At 35.7% G+C, this 14,915-nt stretch overlaps 1 long non-coding RNA gene across 34 annotated transcripts in view; it reads right to left on the minus strand.

Moving 5' to 3' along the window:
* Nucleotides 1–238: 238 nt before the first annotated feature.
* LOC125754547 (uncharacterized) overlaps nt 239–14,915 on the minus strand; it is a 132,467-nt gene continuing 117,790 nt past the window's right edge. For 10 of the 34 annotated variants that reach the window (XR_007409141.1, XR_007409136.1, XR_007409113.1 and 7 more), the window contains 5 exons: nt 6,308–6,446; nt 5,706–5,917; nt 4,803–4,927; nt 1,125–1,283; nt 241–404 (listed from right to left, as the gene is read on the minus strand). This is a non-coding gene — a long non-coding RNA (uncharacterized LOC125754547). Of the gene's footprint in view, nt 405–1,124; nt 1,284–4,564; nt 4,619–4,802; nt 4,928–5,705; nt 5,918–6,307; nt 6,447–8,215; nt 8,286–14,915 lie in introns of all 34 variants that reach the window. The other 24 variants (XR_007409129.1, XR_007409120.1, XR_007409111.1 and 21 more) reach the window with 15 other exon arrangements.

Consider the following 14,915-nt stretch of genomic DNA (forward strand, 5'->3'; position numbering starts at 1 on the left):
ACATGCCAAAAACTGTTTTTCTATAGCTGCAGGTGAATTCAGAGGTGTGTTTAGGAGTTAGGGAGGAGAGACCAACTGTTGGGAACTCATTTTGGTAAGCTGTCAAACCTTCATAGACTTTTGTTTCTGTAGACCCTGATATGAAGAAGGAAGCAGGGGCTAAGTAAGGACGTGAGATAAGGATAGAGAAGTAGGGAGAGGAGAAATCATTGAACATCTCACAGACCATATTAATGCTTGCAATGCATCTTGTATTATTTTAAAGATGTTAGCATGTAAAATTTTCAATTTGTACTTTGGATAGTTGTCTTAGATTGTAAACATCATTCTTAACTGGAAAATAACATAAATTTAGCAATTTTATTGAACGCGATTTAAAAATGGGTCTTGGCTCACATGGAGATCTAGAATTTAGAAAAAGAAAAAAAGAATTAGATTCTGTTTTATAGCTTAATTCAAATCAAACTTACTTTTGAATGTATTTTAAGTTTCTGAAAGACTAAGTAAATCACAGTACTTTTTATAGCATGGAGTAAAATTTACATAATTTTACATTTTATGGAATTTTATCACTCTATCATGATGTCACATCCTGAATAAGAATGCAAACATGCACCACCTACATTAATGAATGAATGCTTTTAAGGCCACATGTAATAACTATGAGCTGGTGAATGCAAGCAATCTACCTTTTAATTTTTTATTATAATCATGTTATTTTATTTTTCCAGTTTTATTGAAATATGACTAATATATTACATTGTGTAAGTGTAAGGTGTATACGTTGATTTGATACACTTACATATTGTAAAATGATTACCACCATAGATAACACTTTGATCACCTCACAAAACTACCATTTCTTTTTTGTGGTGAGAACATTTAAAAACTTCTCTCCTAGCAACTTTTAGGTACATAATATAGTATTATTAACTATAATCATCATGTTGTACATTAGATTCCCATAACTTATTAGTCTTTTAACCAACATTTCCCCATTTCCTCCAATATCCAGCCCCTGGAAACCACTATGCTACTCTGTTTCTATGACTTGGATTTTTTTTAGATTCCACAAAGAAGTGATACCCTACAGTATCTGTCTTTCTCTATGTGACTTATCTCACTTAAGATGATGCCGTCAGAGTCCATCTTTGTTGTAGCAAATGGCAGGATTTCTTTTTTTCTCTTGGCTGAATATTTCTTTGTATATATACAAATCTTTATCCATTCATCCATTCATAGACACTTAAGTTGTTTCCATATATTGGCTATTGTGAGTGATGCTACAATGAATATGGAAGTACATAGATCTCTTTGAGATACTGATTTCATTTTCTTTGCTTATATACTTAGAAGTGGAATTGCTAGACCATAACCATATGCTATTTTAGATATAAGCATTAGGATAAGTTTCATAATAATATTCTAGGTGTACATATTCCTATTTGTCCCCAATCAATGGAAACACTACATGGAAATGAGTGAGAGAAAAAATAAATTACTTATTTCTAGATAGTATAAAATCATTTACAGGATTTAATATTATTTTATGCCAACAATTTTGTAAAATTAATGAATAATTGCTTTAAAAATATTTTTAAACAAAGGAATAATTTGTAAAGAGTGTGACCAAGTCACTTTAATTTAGTATTTTGAATTTCATTTGACAATTCCTTTAATAACATTATTTTTTTATTATTTTATAAAAGTTCTCTTTATTACTTTCTAATCTTAAATGCAAATCCTTTGACAGAGGAAGAGATTACTTTCTCTGTATTTCCCATCAAGACTTTTTAACATGCATATTAACCACACTGAATAATTTCTTAGGGTAGAAATAATTTACATGAGGAATTAATACATAAATCAATTAGAATAAGGCTCAACATGTGTACTAAAACATACTAAGCTATACTAGACCACTTGCATATCTGATTATAATTAATATCTAAAATAGTTGCTGTTGATTTCCTAGAAAACAATGTTATTTCACTTATGTGTGTGAGTGTTGTGTGTGTATGTATGTGTCTTGGAATATTTATTAATGTGTATATTATACACACCTATGGAGATATACTATTATTACTTTGGAAGGTATTTCACATTTTGGATATTTTTTCATGATTTTAAAAAATTTTTAGTTAATATTATTTTCATTGGTTAATTGTTGAGAACTAATTAAATACTAGGTTTTGACCAAAAAAGACACACATTTCCTAAATTCCCAAAATGTGGAAGTGGAAGCTGGTATCTGAATCTGCATATGTTGTTAGAATGGAGAGCGTCCCCAAAGTTGGGACCTAGGTAGCTTAGCACAGTCCCTGATGTAGCATCTATGGGATTGAAAGGGAGCTTCCTTATAAAGATTCTTCCTTCAAGAATATCAGGGCAATTAACCACACAGAAAAAGTTCAAACAGTTTCTATATATAAAGTAACATAAAGGCCTCTGTTACACAAACAGCACATAAACACAAGTGCAGATTGCAATATCAATGCATTGTGTGACATTAAAAAAAATAATCTCACTAAACCATAACATTTCACAGGCATGTAATTTATGATCCAAACTCTGTTGTCCTAATGACAAAGCACACTGAAATGTTCCTACATTAAATTGTTCAAGTAATTTTTTTAGAGTGTAACTGCTTGTCTTTGTCATTTTTAGACAAATGAAAATTTTATATGGAGTTTTTCCTAATACATTCCCTAGTACTTACATGCTTAGATTCGAAGAGGAAACCTACTATACAATCAATTATTATTTTCCACTGCTATTTTCTTTGACTCCTTAAGGCTGTCTTAATAATATTTGTAAGAAGCCTTACTGCTTTTAGTCTGATATCTAGTGTAAATAATTTGTACTTTAGTGGGAAGTCTGGACCCTATGAAGATTTAAATAGTGTGGAGTCCGTGTCTGTTGCCACTGAGATCAATATTTATAGAGTTCACTTTGCTTTGTTCATCTTCCTGCAGTAAAACTATCCAACTCCCTCAGAATAGTGCATTTATCCATTAAATGTCCAAGATATATCTCACTTACCAACTAATTGATTATATAAAATATACTCTATATATACATCTTTCTCTATATGCTTATGTTCTAGAATTTCTGACTCGCAGAATTATCTCTTTCTCAGAGCAGGGTACTACCACACTATCTTCTAGCCATGGCTTATCAATCTAGGAGAACAGGAGGGAGCCTCTGGGGTGTTTAGAAAAGAAAAACAGAGACTCTTTTTAGCATATTAACATACCAAAGTTAATGCTAAGTGGTAGATAATCTTAGGTATAGTAACATATATTTGCCTACTAGTTGTTTCATTTTAAATTTGGATTGGGAAAAATTTATCTTTTTTCCTTCCCCTCCTACCTGGAGTTGCTAAAACCCTTCATACCCTGCCAGTACCTGACAGGACTGAATTAAGTAGGCTAGAGACTGAGAAAAAGAACAAGTCAGACCTTGGGGGAAGGTTTAGGAGTTAAGAGGGGAGCGGAGAAGAGGGAGAGATGTACCTTGGGTTCTCTTTTATGCCAATTGAGTAGATAGATAATAAACTGATAAGCAAATGTTTATACATGTTATATATGAATAAATTATTTTATTAAAATAAAAATAGAGATCAAGGAGTTGCATCTTTTGTGCATCAACCTGCCAATCATTTTGCATATATTTTCACACTTAATCTTCATATAACATTAAAAAATTTACAATTAGGGCAGCCCCGGTGGCGCAGCGGTTTAGCGCCGCCTGCAGCCTGGGGTGTGATCCTGGAGACCCGGGATCGAGTCCCACATCGGGCTCCCTGCATGGAGCCTGCTTCTCCCTCTGCCTGTGTCTCTGCCTCTCTCTTCGCTCTCTCTGAATGAATGAATGAATAAATAAATCTTTAAAAAAAATTTACAATTAGATAAACAATGTGCTCCCAAGGGAGGTTATACCACATACCCTAAGTCAGCTCTTATGTAAAAGAATGAGGATTTTCACAATAGTCTCTCCAGCTCAGCTAATTGCTTGGATTCAAACTCTTTAAAAAGATTTTTTGGTAGATAAACTTAAAGTTATTAAAATTTTCTTATGTTATAAAAGTGTTATTTCCTAAAGGCAATAATTTTAATTTTCTTTCTTTTCCCCAAACCCCACTGCATTCAGTTCGATTTCATTTGTACCAATGAAATTACCAATATGATTTTGCTAGGCTAGCATGTTTAAATGCAAGTTAAATGACTTGGAATTAAAAGATATTCATGAACATTTCCTGAGGTATTTTAAAATTGCATAAACTTTCAGTTCTTTATGGGTTTATGAGAAGGTATCATATTCACCAAGCTGTGCTGTTTTTATTAGAAAAACAAAATCTCTTCTCCTCACCTTCTTCTCACATTAAAAAAAAGAAAAAAAAAGAAAAGAAAAAAAAAGAAGAAGAAGCTCTCTTTAAAGACTACCATTGTCAGTTTATAGCCTGCTTTCCAAAGACTTTTTGAAAAATGCTAAAGAAGCAGGAACAAATACTTGGGTAAATGCATGCAATGAATAAATGTAAAATTCTTCAGGTGCTTCTTACCACTCAAAGATCCAGGGGCTGCCTATAACTGCCAGCTTCTGATGGTCACAAGTCCTGAACATAGACAAAGTCATGTTCAAATAATCCAACCAATTCTAGAAATTCTACTTTACTTCCTGATTCCATTACTTTAAATCCTTCACAAAAGTGTTATTTTATATCAGGAAATAAATAATTGAAGCAATTTTGAAACAAAATTTGGTCAATAACCATATAGTCATTAGGTTATCTCTAATACCTGTATATTTGACGTCCAATGAATTAATCTTTTGTGTTTGATTGTGTGACTTTTCATCCCAGAACAATGTAGATCACAAGTTATAACACATTATAAGCAGAATCCGCTATACAATTTGGTGGAGCCTGTGGAAAAATAAAATCAAGTGCTTATTTTTCAAAAATTATTAATTTCAAGATGTGTGGGATGCCTGGGTGGCTCAGCGGTTGAGCACTTGCCCTCGGCTCAGGTCATGATCCCAGTATCCGGGATCCGGTCCCACACTGGGCTCCCTGCTAGGAGCCTGTTTCTCCCTCTGCCTGTGTCTCTGTCTCTCTCTCTCAGTCTGTGTCTTTCATGAATAAATAAATAAATCTTAAAAAAAAAATTTCAAGATGGCAACATTGAGCATTAAACCAAGTGTGGGGACACTCTGAGCACTGGGCCCTGTGTCACTGCAAAGGTTGTATTCCCAGGGAACCAGCCTTGGCTATAAGATTTCAGTTCCTCGACTTGTCACCACACTCTTTTCTGGTAATAGCCTATATTCCAGGTATCCTATAAATAGTCAAATTGAAAAAAAAAAAGGTAGAATAATAATTCTATCTACAATAAAAATTAAATCAATAAAAACATAATTCTAATATAATTATTTTTAGGTTTTGAAGGCATCCCTGAAAGATACCTCAGAGTAAGTAAATTCTCTCTCAGAATTGATAGTATGAAGAACTGAAATAAACACTAATATATCAGAGTAGTTATCTATCTTTCTATAAGATCTATCAAAGTTATTTTGGGCTTTAATACTTATAAAAATGACTGGGCACTGAATGCCTTTAGGAGAATGCTTTTTTTAAAAAAATTGTTATTATACTAGTAAATCTTTCTAGAATTCTGTACAAAATGAACTTGTTATTTTCTTACATTTCTGGCTGGCCACATGGATATTATTTTCTATCAGAGTATAGCTGATGCATACAATGAGGATTATGACTCTTGATCTTGAGTTGTCCTTCTCATCTGCTATATCTCAATGTATAATTTTCATATGCCAGGATCCATATGGACCACTTGAATGATTTATTTCAAACTAGTGGTTCTTCATGACTTCTTATTACATAATTAATACATTCAGTCTAAAGCAAAATATGAAATTCAGGAATGGAAAATGAATAAATTGCCCATGTTTTTCTATTCCAAGTTATTAACTTTTAATATTGGGATATGGACCTCCACTGTTTCTCTGGCATTTAAAAAGGAGAGTATACTATATAGATTTCTATAAGCCTTTTTCATTAAAAACATATGAGGGACATTTTTCTAGATCAATAAACATGTTTTTAACATTTGGGTTGCAATCAATTATATAGTTGAGGTGGAATTCCACAGCTCATCTCTGTTGCTGTAGAATAAGGATCTTCATCAACTTTCTTTCTTTCTTTCCCAATCTTTCTCGATCTTTCTCACAAAGGTGTTATTATGTCTTATCTTTTAGTCGCAGAATTGTCTATTCAACTATTGTTTACTTTGTAAGAAAGCTGTTGCATTGTTTTTTAACTTCAGGGGTTTTGTTTGGATATAATTCCATTTCTCCCTTTTGGCTTTTGGTCATGCTTCATTCAACTGTGGCTCCAGCTTACGTAGAGTCATTGTTCTTTCTTGGTTCTGTGGGCAAATCACAAGAAGAAACCAGCCATGTTGATATGTGGAGAAAAGTACCCAAGCAAACTGAATAAGTGCAAAAGCTCAATGATTATGTTGGGACATCAGCTGAGAGTAAGATGCAGGAAGGAAGTAATGTGACATTTTAACAATAAATGAAAAGAAGCTTAAGACATAAATTCTTGCTATGAATCAAGATAGGGATGTGGATGACTGGGCAAGATCAGGAGAAAACACAGATCTTTGGGGTTGATAAGACTAAGAAATTGAGAAGTCATGATATTGCACAAATCATTTTCGTTGGTACTGAAATCTCTAAGAATGATGACAAGAACATTGATTGGTAGAGGGGTATCAGAATTATATTTGGCTATTAAACTGGAGACTCTAAGACATTTACTTACATCTTGCAGGCAGAACATAGTTATGTTCCTACACTGCAGAATAAAAGAGTTCTCATACTAATAAGGAAAGGGAGAGCAAAGGTATGATAGTTTCTTGTCTTTGCCTTTACAATTAAAAACTATGAAAAATTCTTATTAGGAAACTTCAGAGGTCTTCTACACATTTATCTTTAAATTTAAGAAAAAAATTAAAGTACTTGTTTGTATCTTAATGTTGTTTTACCTCTACTTAAAAGCTAATACCTGATATGTGATGGATAGTCAATACCTATTTGGTAAATGAATGAATCAATGAAAAAAAAAATGACTAGGTGATTATTACTTATCAAGCATAAAAAAATCCTGGCTTCAAATTTCCAGCACTCTGGCAATTAACATAACAATTTCCTGCATAGTCTACATACATTAAAAATGGCTTGGACAATGGACAGAGCATAAGCAAACTAGGTTAAATGGTAGCTGGTATCTCTATCACTAATACCCAGAATGACCAAAGTCAAGTTCTTTAACCTCAGTGAGGTTGTTTCCTTCTCTTCCATATTCCAGATCTGTACTCTACATCCAGACTAATATGTAAGATGAAAAAAAAAAAAAAAAAAACCTAAGATGTTGCCTTCTCACATCACTGGTTTTGAGTCTATGTTTTTTTTTTTTTTTTTAAGATTTTATTTATTTATTCATGAGAGACACACACACACACACAGAGAGAGAGAGAGAGAGAGGCAGAGACACAGGCAGAAGGAGAAGCAAGTTCCATGCAGGGAGCCCGACCTGGGACTCCATCCCGGGTCTCCAGGATCATGCCCTGGGCTGAAGGTGGCGCTGAACCACTGAGCCACCCAGGCTGCCCAGAGTCTATGGTTCTTTCAAGATAGTGGATAGTTAGTGATTTATACACATTTTTCTATCTGTAGGCTATGTGAGAAACATAGCATTTTTAGACTTAGCATTTTCAGAAATATGGGAGGATTGAATTTTATGGCATCCTATGTTTCAGTGGAGATGTGAGTCTAGTTATAGCCAATGCATTGTGAGCAGAAGTCAACTATGGGCCAGGCATTGAATGGCAGGGCAGGACCCTTAAAGAGACGCAGGTTCTTTCTCATAATAGATGGTAGGCATTACATGGCCTTAAAGTTCTTGCTCTTAGTGTACCTTCCACATACAATCCCCTGTATTGTGGACAAGACCTGTGGTGGATATGTTGAGATATCACTCTTGTGATTAGGTTATATTATATTAAAAGTTGAAGACATTTTGCAGATATCATTAAGGTCCCTAATCATTTGACTTTGAAATAATAAAAATTATTCTGGGTAGGCTTGATTTAATTAGGTAATCCCTTAAAAAATAAATTCTTCTGCTTACCTCGATAGAGTGAGCTGTCATGTTGTCTGAGTGGGGCCTGTGCTAAGGAACTATGAGTGTCTCTTTGGACCTGTGGGCAAGATGTGGGTAGCAGTTAACAATCAAAAGTAGACCTCTGTTCTACATCCATAAGGAACTGAATTCTGTCAACAACAATGTGATTTTGGAGGAGGACCGTGGTTCCATAAAGAATACTGCTGACTGGGCAGTCGGGGTGGCTCAGCGGTTTAGCGCAGCCTTCAGCCCGGGGCATGATCCTAGAAACCCAGAATTGAGTCCCATGTCAGGCTCCCTGCATGGAGCCTGCTTCTCTCTCTCCCTCTGCCTGTGTCGCTGCCTCTCTTTCTTTCTGTGTCTCTCATGAATAAATAAATAAATCTTTAAAAAAAAAAGAAAAAAGAATGTTGCTGACCATCTTGTGATACCTTAAGAGAAGACTGAGCTAGATTGTGCCAGACCCTGACCCACAAAAACTTTAAGATAATAAATGTACATTGTGGGCAGCCTGGGTGGCTCAGCAGTTTAGCATCACCTTCAGCCCAGGGCCTGATCCTAGATACCTAGGATGGAGTCCCATGTCGGGCTCCATGGAGCCTGGTTTTCCTTCTGCATGGAGGGATGGTTTTCCCTCTGCCTGTGTCTCTGCCTGTGTCTCTGCCTCTCTCTCTTTCTCTGTGTCTCTCATGAATAAGTAAATAAAATCTTTAAAAAAAGATGTACATTGTTTTAAAGTGTTATTTTAGGCCATTGACTTTATGGTAATTTTTTACAAAGCAATAAAACACTAATACATAAGCAGCAATATTTAAAAGATTGCCTTGACAAATTAGTTCCCTGAATTGAAATTATGTATATATACACTACTCTTTATAAACCACAGTGCACATAGAAGAACAAAAACTAAAACTTTGTTCTCTTAAAAGTATTCATCTTTGAGAGTTCTTCCTTCCTTCCTTCTTTCCTCCCTCCCTCCCACCCTCCCTCCCTCCCTCCCTTCCTCCTTGTATTTCTTTTTTTCACAGCCTAAGATAGCCTATCTTAACTGATGCAAATTTGGCACTGTAAGCCAAAGTCTATAATAACAAAACAACATTGCTTTAAGAAATTTGCCTAGGTGGCAAAAGAACTATTATTAGAGATTAGAAGGATATTTATCCAGGTTATGTAATGAAGAAATACATGATGATAAAGCTGTAAAATGTGCAATGCAAATAATTTATCTTCTGACTTTGTAACTTTAGGGAATGAGTTTATAAAATAGAAGTTAGTTACGTGTGTTAGTTATCATTGGTCACATTTTAGAAATATAGAGATGAAGAAATGCATTAAAAAATAATTGGATAGTTTGTAAGCACAAATGAGAGAGCACAGAGTCCCAAAGTGTAAGGAATTAGAAGATTGGAAAAAGCAATTGCTTCTCAATCCTGAGCAGTAAAAGATATTATTGAAAAATTCCTTGAACAACAAAGGTTTATTAAAACTAAGCCATACAGCAAGAATGCAATCAAGGGTTTGGCTGTCACATCCATTGTTAAAACTGCTTGATGGATTAAGGTGGCAGGAGGTATATCCATTTGATTGTACAAAATGATTCAGGAAAGAGAGTCTAAGGATATGACTCTCCCAATAAGCCTAAAAGACTCGAGTTCCCTATAGTTAAATCAAGAGAGAGACATATGTCAAAGCTAGATATAGCTTATGGTTCATGAGGCTGGAATCAAATGGATTTGAAGTTAACTTCTTGAGAGAGTTACCTTGCCAAAGAAATCTCTAAGCCTCGGCTAAAAACATCAGTGATTATTTGAAACTTACCAACTTTTAACATACAAGAAGTAGGTTAAGAAAGCTGATTGGCCCCCCAAGGACATCAGAATCCTCAATAGCTACTTCAGATGTGCCAGAATGATAGAAGAGAGAAGATATCTTTGGATACAGAACTAAGGATCAAAGAGGCCAAACAGCAGAACTTCCTGACATTGGGATCAGGGTATAATTGAGATGTACTTGCCACAAACAATATAGGGTCTCCTCATAGCTTTTGCCCATGGGATATCAGAATTTCTGTAGATCATTAACACCTGTGTACTTTCTTTTATTACTATTGATGAATGATGGTACTTATTTTAATTGTTCTATTTTTGTTCAATCACTGTAGATTTTTTTAAAAGATTTTATTTATTTATTTATGAGAGACACACACAGAGAGAGAGGCAGAGACACAGGCAGAGAGAGAAGCAGGTTCCATGCAAGGAGCCCGATGTGGGACTCGATCCTGGGTCCCCAGGATCAGGCCCTGGGCTGAAGGTGGCGCTAAACCGCTGAGCCACCCGGGCTGCCCAATCACTGTAGATTTTTTTGGAGGTGGGTATACAGTTTTCTGATATATGTATAGATCAAGATAGGATCATAAATATACCTGCTATAGTGACTACTGCTTGCCACAGTTCATGTAGTTTGAGGATTGGGTCTTTATTTTATGGGACTTTCGAGTTACCTCCTTTTGGAAATGAGGGAGTGCCTTTTGCCTTGGAAGCAAAAGTGATCCAAGCAATGGCCAGAGAGTGGACTGTCTGGCATTAATGCAGATAACTAAATATTTCTGTCTCTCTTCATTCCAGTTTTACAGTAGTATTGCAGGTCACCATTGTGTGTGCAGTCATATAACTAATTATGGCCAATGAATTAGGGGTAGAAGTAACATATATCATTCTAAGGCTATTTAATTGATGGCAAAACTAAATTCAGAACTCTCTGTATCCTCCCATATCAACACAAATATGGTATATTTTTATTCTCAGTAACAACTGGAAACCTCTAAAAGGAGAAATCCAAGTAAACTATTCTAAATCAGAGATGATGGAGCTATAAAGTTAGAGACAGAAAGAAAGGTTGGAAATTGGAAAAAAAAAATCACTGCAGGGGAAGGGGTGACTGGAGGAAGTAAATGGACAGTGGTCCAGCAATATTCCCAGATACTAGGACCGGTTGTGATAGGGGTGGCTCTATTGGTATGGAACCCAATACCATGGGTATTGATAAGCCCATGATAAGTGATAGTGATAAGCTGAGTCCCATATTGTGCCCCTTTATAGACATGTAGTGCAAACTAAAACTATCTCATTTTAGGCTTCAATCACTGAGATTTGGGAGTTACTTGTTACAACAAAACCTTATCCATCCTGAAAGAAACAAAAAGGAAGTCTCAAAACTTCTCAAACATATCACATAAGGAAAGATATCAAGGGATCTACTCATTAGAATCCTTCAAAATTTGATAGAATGGAATTTTGATATTTAATTTTACATTTGTTTTCATAAGAAATTATTGTTATCATCTGGTTAAAAGTTCTACAGTGAAATAACTCTTAAATATTATTACATTTAAATAAAGGGGAAGTTGGTGGTGCCAGAATTAACATAGAAACTGCTTGTTGATGTAAGTGATTCTATTTATAATGCTAAGAAAGATTAGCTTAAATATTCCATTTTAACTGCAATGTAAGTTGAAGTGCTGTAAGTTAAAATTACATGTTTTGAATGAATTTACCTATGAATTAAGTCTACTACTCATAGGAAATGTTTCAGCAATTTATCAAAATTCACATGAATATTCATTATAAGTTTACTTCTACTAAAATCCTTAATTGTGCCAACACTTTTATGATGATATGATTGTGATGAAGAAGCAACATAACATCATTTTATTTGTCACCAGAGAAAACCTATGTTTGTCTCATCAAGAAGTTTCAAGGCAAAAATAATTTTTGGAAACTTTACATAAAGGAAAGATCATGGTAGTTGAGTTGGAATAAAGCATTTTTACAAAGAATACCATCTTCCTCAGTTCAATCCTTGTAAATATTATGTTTTAGAGGATGGAATTAAAAGAGTGGAGTAGTTGGGGTACCCTGGGCTTGCCTCATTCCTTGAACACAGCTAGATCAACATCAAATCATTTTGAACAACTAGGAAATCAATCTGAGGATTAGGAAAACCTTCTGCATGACTGGAGGGAGAAAATATGGCAGATGCGAGGTTCAGAGATATGAATTGGCAAAGAGAAAAGTTGCAGTACATTAGAGGTGAGGAAGCCTTTTTTTTTGTGGAAAGAAGTGGGAGAGAGAGAGGGATAGGAGGAGAAAGAGTGGTATGTGGTATTCACACAAGACACGGTGGTGTGGGGATCACCTGGGTCACTCTGGAGAAGAATGCTCCCCTTCCTTAAGTCCATTTGGAAGAGGGCATTTTACCTCTCCAAGGATGAAAGGCCTACCAGCTGGCATGGAGTGGCCATTCAAAAGCAGAAGAAAGAAGCACATGCAGATAGCCTAGTAGCAGCTTTTCAAAAAGCAGTCATATGCTTGCACAAGTGCCCAGAGGCTACAGTGAAGCACTGCTTTTCTGGGAGAGAATGGTGTGCGGCACAGTGCTGGAAGGCTTTCCTCTGGGAGAGGAGAACAGGGCCACACCTTACTGGGTCCTTTAAGATTTGGAGTTTTGAATCCCAGCTGCTGGCCAGAGGAAAACATAGGAGAACTCTGGCACTGGATGTGCCAATTGCCCAGGTACACACATTCTGAGGACAGGAACCTAAAAAGAGCCTGAGACAAAGGAGGGGAGATGGTTCCTTTTCTGTGAAGTTTTCCTGAATAGCGCAACCATGAATTCCCCTCCCAGGATTTGAGAAGGTGAGGTGATGCCATCTTCCACACCCCCTCCAGTAGGACAGTGGGATTACAGAGAGAAACACAGTGCCTCCAGTGGAGACAGGAGTCAGTTACACCAAACCCCTCTCCTACGTGCCCGCAGGGGAATCTTTACTAGGGTAGATCTAACTGTGAGCTAGCACAGTGGACCTCTCTGTCAGAAGACCAACACAGGCACCTCAATGTACCAAGTCAACTAATCATAGAATGTTCCAAAGCATCAGCTTCAGCGATGGTGGAAATAGGATGGGATTTCATTTCATTTTGTTTCATTTTATTTTTTTCTTTTTACTTGAGATTTAGGCTTATAGTTTTTGTCCATGTGTTGGTTTGTTTCCTTTTCTTGTTTGTTTTTTGTTTGTTTGTTTGTTTGTTTTTTGTTGTTGTTGTTGTTGTTATTGTTGCTGTTGTTGTTTATTCTGAATCAGGCTTTTTTTTCTTTTCTTTTCTTTTTCTTTCTTTCTTTTTCTTTGGAATCAGGCTTATAGTTATTGTTTGTTTGATTTTTGTTTGTTTGTTTCTTTTCTATTTTCTTAGATAAGGCTTTTTTTTTTTTTTTTTAATCAGGCTTATCTTAACAAACACATCAAAGCACACATCGTTGAAGGTCTAAACACTCCCCAATGAAAGCAAGGAGGAACTCTGCAGAAGACTGACCTGGGGAAAGAGCAGCCAAACACAATAGCAGAGTGCACAAACTATACACCAGAAACACCTCCTGAAGTGCCAGGCCCTGGACAGAGTATGACCCTTCCTTAATATAGTATTACTCCCAGGAGCAGTAACATAACAAGCTTTCATAATATGCAAAAGACGGGAAGCTAGACATGACAAGAAGGAGGAATTCTGTCCAAAAGAAAGATCAAGAAGAAATCACAGCCAGGGATTTCCTCAAAAGAGGAAATTAGAATTTAGAACAACAATCATAAGAACACTAGCTGGGCTTGAAAGAAACATAGAAGTTTCTACATAGTGCCATGAAACCTGAAAAACCAGGCTACAGAGATAAATGACCTAAAACTAATCAGGCTGAAATTTTTAAAAGTGCTGAGTACAAAATTGACTATATATATTCACAAGAATGGAAGAAGCAGAGGAATGAATAGGTGGTACAGAAGATTAAAATATGGATATAATGAAGCTGAAGAGAAAAGGGAAAGAAAACTATTAGATCACAAATATAGACTTAAGAGAACTCAGTGACTCCACAAAGCACAATAATATCCCTATCATAGGAGTCCCAGAAGAAGAAGAGTGGGGAAAAAGGGATATATGGGTTGCTTGAATAAATTGTAGGTGAGAACTTCCCTAAATTGAGAAAAGAAACAGGCATTCAATTCAAGAGGCATAGAAAATTACCCTCAAAATCAACAAGAACAAGTCAACACTTGTTGACACTAAGACATATCATAGCGAAACTATTAAAATACAAAGGTAAAGAGAGAATCCTGAAAGTAGCTGGGGCCAAATAAAAGGTCCTTACCCTGAAAGGGTAGGCATAAAAGGTTAGCTACAGACCTGTCCACAGACACTTGTCTGGCCAGAAGAGAGTGGCAGGATATATTCAACATGCCGAGTAGGACAAATATGCAATCAAGAATATTATATCCAGATGGGCTGTCATCTAGAATAGAACAAGGGATAAAGCATTTATAAGACAAGCATAAACTAAAGGAGTTTGTGAACACTGAACCAGCTCTGTAAGAAATATTAAGGGGGACCTTATGAGTGAAAAGAAAAAGCAACAAAGACTAGAAAGGAGCAGAGATAAACTATAGGACTAATGACTTTACAGGTATTTCAGGTAATACAATGGCACTAAATTCATATCTGTCAATAATTACTCTGAATGCAAATGGACTAAATGCTCCGATCTAAAGACCTAGGGTATCAGGATGGACCAAAACAAAACAAAACCAAAAAACAAGACTCATCAATATCCTGCTTACAAGAGACCCATTTTAGGACAAAAGATACCTCCAGATTGAAAACGA

The sequence above is a fragment of the Canis lupus genome, chromosome 38 (genome assembly GCF_003254725.2).
Source record: "Canis lupus dingo isolate Sandy chromosome 38, ASM325472v2, whole genome shotgun sequence".
In the NCBI taxonomy this organism is placed as follows: domain Eukaryota; kingdom Metazoa; phylum Chordata; class Mammalia; order Carnivora; family Canidae; genus Canis; species Canis lupus.